Below are 7,923 nucleotides of genomic sequence, written 5' to 3'. Positions count from 1 at the left end.
TTTAGAGTCTATTCCAAGGGAATACTGGAATAACTCAGACGTCAGCCGCAGTGCTGCACTTCAAACTGAGCTTGGGCGAGGTGACTTGCTCAAGGCCACACAGCGCAGCCGGTATTCGAACTCGGGACCGTTGGGGTACAAAACAAAAACTGTACCACTGAGCCACACTTCCCCATCCAACTGAAACTGAAACAGTGATAAAGATCAAAGTATCCTGCCAAAAACATGGTTTTAAAGAGTTCACAAGTGATAAAATTAATAAAACTGGCCCACCATTTAAATAAACTGTGTCTCTATCCTTACTGTAAAATATTTACTCGTCATTTAGCTAACAACTACAAAGTAAAATTGCTTATAGTTATAGTAGTAGAATTCTTTTTTACTAATGTTATATATTGAAATTGGTTTGATGAGTATAAACTCTCATGAGTGTCATAAGATCTGTCTGTGCTGCACAATTAATAGCCTCGTGCTATGTCTTCATTTAGAAGTTAGCTTTTGAGGCTCAACAGGGGAACAGAACTTGTCACATTGTTTTAGTAGTTAACCAGTTGAGCTATTGGAATGATTGTAAAGATGATCTGAACGTTAGTCGTGAGACTGCATTTCTTTCAAAACATAACTTCTTCGATCACAACATAAACAAGAATAACGTTTTTTATTATTTTCTCAAGGATGGACAGGATTGGATTGTGTATTCTTCATAGGACTGGAGCCTTCTCTTTGAGGTAGGAATGTCTGTTGGTCTTCTTTCTCTCTCCTCCTCTCTCTACCCCCTCACCCCTTCCCCTCTCTCTCCCTCTCTCTCTCTCTCTCTCTCTCTCCCTCTCTCTCTCTCTCTCTCTCTCTCTCTCTCCTCTCTCTCTCTCTCCTCTCTCTCTCTCTCTTCTCTCTCTCTCTCTCTTCTCCTCTCTCTCTCTCTCTCTCTCTCTCTCTCTCTCTCTCTCTCTCTCTCTCTCTCTCTCTCTCTCTCTCTCTCTCTCTCTCTCTCTCTCTCTCTCTCTCTCTCTCTCCTCTCTCTCCTATCTGTGTGTTCCTCTTAGTGGGGACCTGTGCTTGTGTCAGGATGAGACATTTAGGTGATCTCAAACTAAGTACATTGATAGTGGCTCTACATCTACATCTGTTCCCTATTTGAACTAATCTCCTCTGTCTCCCTTTTTCTTGGGTACTTTGATTGTAATTCTAGAAATTTTTACTATCCCACTTTCTTCCTTTTTACTGGCACTGATATTACCTAAATGTGTGGCAAGCGCCGTAAATCCCTTAAAAACGAACATACTACAACTACTACAAGCACCACCACCATTACTACTACTGCTACTACTACTACTACTACTACTACTACTACTACTACTACTATTACTTACTACTACTACTACTACTACTACTACTACTACTACTACTACTCTACTGCTGCTACCACTACTACTACTACTACTACTACTACTACTACTACTACTACTACTACTACTACTACTTCTGCTGCTGCTGCTACCCTACTACTACTACTACTACTACTACTACTACTACTACTACTACTACTACTACTACTACTACTACTACTACTCTCTGCTGCTGCTACCACTATCTACTACTACTACTACTACTACTACTACTACTTCTACTACTATTGCTACTACTACTGAACTACTTCTACTGATCTCTAATACTACTTCTACTACTACTACTACTAATCTCTACTACTACTACTACTACTACTACTACTTATCAGTGATGCCAAAACTCCGGTCTCACCGGAAAAAAACTCTGGTCGGGAGCCAAAAATTTCGGTAGCGGGCAACTTCCGTCTAATTCCGGTGAGGTCAATTTGTTCCAAGGATACCTCCCCCCCCCCCCCCCCCCCCCCCCCCTTCCAAACACTTCATCATCATCACTGCCACTAATATTACAACCATCGTCACTACTACTACAACCACCACCACCACATCATCATTACCACTGCTACTACAACCACCACCACCACATCATCATCACCGCTACCACTACTACTACAACCACCACCACCGCCACATCATCATCACTTCCACTGCTACTACAACTACCACCACCACCACATCATCACTACAACCACCACCACTAAAACATCACCATCATTACTACCACTACTACTACAACTACTAGCCCCACCACAACCACCACATCATCATTACCACTTCTACTACTACAACCACCACCACCACCACATCATCAATACCACTACTACTACAACCACCACATCATCATTACCACTACTACTACAACCACCACCGCCACCACCACATCATCACTATCACTACTACTTCAACCACCTCCACCACATCATCATCACTGCAACTACCACTACTACTACAACCACCACCACATCATCACTACCACTACTACTACAACCACCACCACATCATCATCATTATCACTACTACTACAACCACCACCACCACATCATCACTACCACTACTACTACAACCACCACTACCACATCATCATCACTACCATTTGTACTACAACCACCACCGTCACATCATATCACTACCACCACTACTACAAGCACCACCATATCATCATCACTATCATTTGTACTACAACCACCACCACCACATCATCATCACTACCACTACTACTACAACCACCACCACATCATCATCACTACCATTGTTACTACGACTACCACCACCACAACTACTACTACTACTACAACAACCACCACTGCAACATCATCATTACTACCACTACTTCTACAACCACTTTCACCACATCATCACTACCACTACTACTACAACCACCACTACCACATCATCACTACCATTTGTACTACAACCACCATAACCACTAACATCAACATCACGACCACAACACTACAACCACTATGCCACCACTACATCATCATCACTACAACTATTACTTCAACCACCACCACCACATCATCATCACAACCACTACTACTTCAATCACCACCATATCATCATCACTACCACTATTACTACAACCACGAACACCACCTCATCCTCACTACCACCAGTATACTACAGGGAACTTTGGGATTGTATTTGGCAATGTGTTTATGTAACATTCCAATTCCTTTCTCTTGTGTGCGGAAATTCCTCTTTCGGCATTGATATTCCTATGAGTGGTGTCTGAAACTCCTGTGAGCCAAATTTAAAGTTGGCGTCTCTGACTACTACTACTACACTACTACTACTACTACTACTACTACTACTACTACTACTACTACTACTACTACTACTACTACTACTAATACTAATACTCATACAACTAATACTTCTACTTCTTCTACTAATTCTAACATCTAATACTACTACCACTATCACCACCACATCATCATCATCATCATCATCATCACCATCATCAACATCATCATCACTACTACTACTACTTCTACAATCATCACCACCACTCACCACTGCTACTGCAAACGCCACCACGACATCATCATCAATACCACTGCTTCTACAGCTATCATCACCACATCAACACTACTGCCACTACCCCTACAACCACCATGACATCATCACCACAATTACTACTAAAACCACCATTATACATCATTACCACCACTGCAACAACCACCACCACCACATTATCGTTAATAAAACTTTGTCTACAACTACCATCGTTACTACAATTAGCTCCTCCAGATCATCATCCTACAACTTTTACTACAACCACAACCGCCACGTCATCATTACTAATACCACCAGTACAACCACCTACATATCATCACCACACCACGACCACTGCACATCACCACAACTACAACCACTACTACCAACACATTATCATCACTACCACTACTACCACAACCACAACCACCACATCATCATCACTGAAACCACAACTATCACATCATCAATACCAGTACGACTACAACCGTCACCGCCACATCAACACTTCTACCACTACTACTACAACCACCACCGCCACTCATCCTCCTCTCTACAACCACCACCACCACCACATCATCATCACTACAGCTACAGCCACCACCATCAACACCACTACCACTGCTATTACTACAACCACCGCCTCCACATCATTATCACTACTTCCAATACAACTACAATCACAAGCACATTATCATCATACCACTACTACTACTACTACAAATGCAGTCAACTCCACCTCATCATCACTACAACTACTACTACATGCACCAAAACATAATCTTCACTACAAATACAACCACTGCTACCACATCATCATCACTACTACTACTACTACTACTACTACTACTACTACTACTACTACTACTACTACTACTAATACTACTACTACTACTACGACTACTACTACTAAGACACGAGGTAAATATTTTCATCGAGGCAGTAATTGCAAATAATAGCGTGCAATATGTGTTTTGATCATCTTTTTTGTGCACCATGAATGATATCAATCAATGTCTTATTGTAGGTGTTAAATAGGCCTCTCACAAAATAGTATGTATATAATACTAAGACTAGGCCTGTCACAAAAGATTATGTTTATTATACTAAGAACAGGCCTTTTATAAAATACTATGTATATACTGAGACTAGGCCTCTCACAAATATGTATATACTAAGACTAGGCCTCTCACAAAATATGTATATACTAAGACTAGGCCTTTCACCAAATAGTATGTATAACCTAAGACAAGTTCTCTCGCAAAATAGTTTGTATATACTAAGACTACAAACGACTTAGTTGAAGCAAACCTTGAAAATCTTGAAAGATAGAAAGCCCCAGGATTAGACAAGAATCAACAAAAGTTGAACTAGATGTGAAGTCAAAGAACTGATATTTTTTTTCCTGCATTTTATGATCTGTTACTTTTTGTTACAGATATTTGACGTCATCAAGCTCCAGGAATCGAGATTGGCCATATGTGGGCGGTAGGGGCGGTGGCCAGCAGGGATGGTGAGGTCATGGAGAATGATGTGGTATTCAGCGGAGTAATGGGATGGGTTATATTGGAGGGCCCCGGGGATTGTAATGGCAGTGATCAAGATGTTGGAGGAGTTGTTGGTGGCGAGGTGATGATTGGGATGTAGTTGGTGGAGCAACAATAGTGACATTGTTGGTGAAGGTGGCATTGTTGGGTGACGGTATGATGGAAATCATGATGGGAGGGTTGTGGTGGTGAAGGGATGATGATGGAAGTGATGATGATGGCAATGGTTGTGAAGGGAGGTAATGGTGGAGGAAGTGATGATGGTGGTATTGGTGGGGTTGTAGTGATTGTGATGTAGAGATTGTGTTCGTCGAGGAAGGTGGTGGTGGGTGGAAGTTGTGGGGAGGTTGAGGGTGCTGGAGGTAGATTCAGTGATAAAGTGAAGGTGGTGGTGTGGTTCTGGACTTGGGTTCAAGTTGATTCCAACTGGTTAGGGCCGGGTGAGTTACATTCGTGTTCTTTGTTGACAAGATGATTGTGGTTGGCATTCGCATGGATTTGAAATACAGATAAGTGTGCTTCTACCGGTGGGGTGTATTTGTTTGTGTTTCATGTCCATACCCAAGTGCAGTAGGCGGACTGGAGGCCTACAGGAAGCCCGAATGTGTTTGGGCAGAATGTTGATTTACAATTGTCTTGAAGACGGGGATAGGGATGTGATTTGTTTGACTCTTTCTGGATGGGTCACCTTGACCCTGGGTTTGGAACTGTGCCATTTACTGGATCTTTATTGTTGAACCTGCTTCTATCATTTTCGCCAAGCCATGGCTTTCACTTATTACCACTAACCTCACATCATGGTCTCTTCTATCACAACCCCTATGACTCTACCATTACTTCCCATCATCCCTTCCAAAGCTATCACCTCCCAACACAACCATTGCCATCAGAATCGCCTCCCATCATCATCATCTTCACCACCATAGCCCTGCCGGAGTGATTCCCATCATCACGTCACCTGCCTTGCCATTTTCACCATCATTGTCACTGCTGCTGCTTCCATCATCTACATCCCTGCCATCACTTTTATATCAACAATACTTTCTTCATCTTGAGCTCTGCTGGTGCAATCTCTGCCGATCTGACCCTGAAAATTACTCTTAGAACGCCATGATCATTTGAAGTGGCTTTATCGTCCCTGCCACCTTGCAAGGCAAGCAAGACAAGCAAGTCAAGCAAGTCAAGCAAGTCAAGCCATCAATGGTGACTCTTATCACCATTGCCACTTTCACCATCAATGGTGACTATCATCACCATTGCCTCTTTCACTATCAATGGTGACTCTTATCACCATTGCCTCTTTGACCATCAATGGTGACTCTTATCACCATTGCCTCTTTCACCATCAATGGTGACTCTTATCACCATTGCCACTTTCACCATCAATGGTGACTCTCATCACCATTGCCTCTTTCACCATCAATGGTGAATCTTATCACCATTGCCTCTTTCACCATCAATGGTGACTCTTATCACCATTGACTCTGTCACCATCAATGGTGACTCTTATCACCATTGCCTCTTTCACCATCTATGGTGACTCTTATCACCATTGACTCTGTCACCATCAATGGTGACTCTTATCACCATTGCTCCTTTCATCGCGTCCTTTCCAAGCCTATATTTTCAGTTGTTTTTGTCGTATTTTTTCAAGTTGCAGTGTTGTGTCATTTTTCTTTAATCTTAATTTTTTGTTCACAATATTTCATCAACTCTCAACATGACATATGGGAATATCTCTTACAATTACCTTGTAGTTGGATAGAAAGATAATTTTCTTAAGAAAAGTCATCTCATCAAAATTAAACGAAATTTTTTTCCTGTCTCAGAATTTTCAATGGCCATTTTAATGTTAATGACTCGCGTACTGTATAAAATAGCTTTCATTTTGTATAAAGTTTTGATAAATGTACTTTCATTACATCCAACATTCAGTTTACCTTATTTTAATCTCTTATTCATGTATCATTCATTGCCTATAAGTTTTATTGTCTAATATTTTAAAGTCATATCAATGTCTGGTTTTATTGGAATGTAATTTCAAACTCATTTAATACTTTAACATTATTTATGCAAATATAACAGTAGCTTTTTAAAAACAGAACAATTCATTTATTTAATATTGATTAGCTTGAGTATATTTTTTCTGTACACGTAAATGCTTACTACTTAAAGAAGTGATTTGTTTCTAGAAACCTCTCTGTTTAAAACATTACACAGATCGCTTGACATATCTTTCTATAGATATATTCTGTTACCCTTTTAATTTTGCGATGCCTATACTCTTTTGATTTATTAGCAATGATACCAAAGTAATAATAGTTTTTCTTAAAAGAAAGGTAAGAGTGATGCACTTAGTACAAAATATTAATAGTACGTTAAGTTTTTATAAAACATGGTTTTAATTTATTATTTCATATTCATCGTTATTCAAGTAATAAATTTCTTAGTCAGCCGTAGTAATTTGATAATTTGATATTTTAGTATTTAGTTAGAATGCACATGTTGACAAAATATGTTATAATTTGTTTAAAAAACAGGTTCAAGAACGCTTTTGTTATCATTATATACATAAACTGAAATTCAGGTGTTTTGTATATTTCTTTTATAAATTTAATGTTATAACTATTATTGTCATTTGTATAAAATGTGTGATATGTTACCTAACTATAAATATATAAATATTTTGCAAAATGTTCTATAGATAATGCCCTTTTAATTTTGTCATGACAACACTTTTTTATCATGTAGTTTGTTAATTTTAATAGGAATATATTTTATTATTACATCATTTATATCAAGTAATTTAAAATTAATTTCACTCTTTATTATAGCAGTCATAGATTTATAACAAATGAAGCATAACATTCAGGAACTTAAAAGACTGTTTTAAAATACTAGAATTTATTTTCTTTTTCTTTAAATATGATCCATCAAGTTTTCAAATATTTGATATTACGGCCAAGCAATCATTA

The 7,923-nt window shown here is 39.2% G+C and overlaps 1 long non-coding RNA gene across 2 annotated transcripts in view; it reads left to right on the top strand.

Moving 5' to 3' along the window:
* LOC144978783 (uncharacterized) overlaps positions 1 to 6,352 on the top strand; it is a 429,130-nt gene extending 422,778 nt beyond the window's left edge. For both annotated transcript variants that reach the window (XR_013646595.1, XR_013646596.1), the window contains exons 3-4: positions 675 to 728; positions 4,840 to 6,352. This is a non-coding gene — a long non-coding RNA (uncharacterized LOC144978783). The remainder of the gene's footprint in view (positions 1 to 674; positions 729 to 4,839) is intronic.
* The last annotated feature ends 1,571 nt before the right edge of the window (positions 6,353 to 7,923 follow it).

Source organism: Berghia stephanieae, chromosome 1 (genome assembly GCF_034508935.2).
Source record: "Berghia stephanieae isolate SIO BIC M18660-M18661 chromosome 1, UCSD_Bste_1.3, whole genome shotgun sequence".
Lineage (NCBI taxonomy): Eukaryota > Metazoa > Mollusca > Gastropoda > Nudibranchia > Aeolidiidae > Berghia > Berghia stephanieae.
The sequence above is the reverse complement of the archived record's forward strand: the minus strand, read 5'-3'. Positions and strand labels throughout refer to the sequence as shown.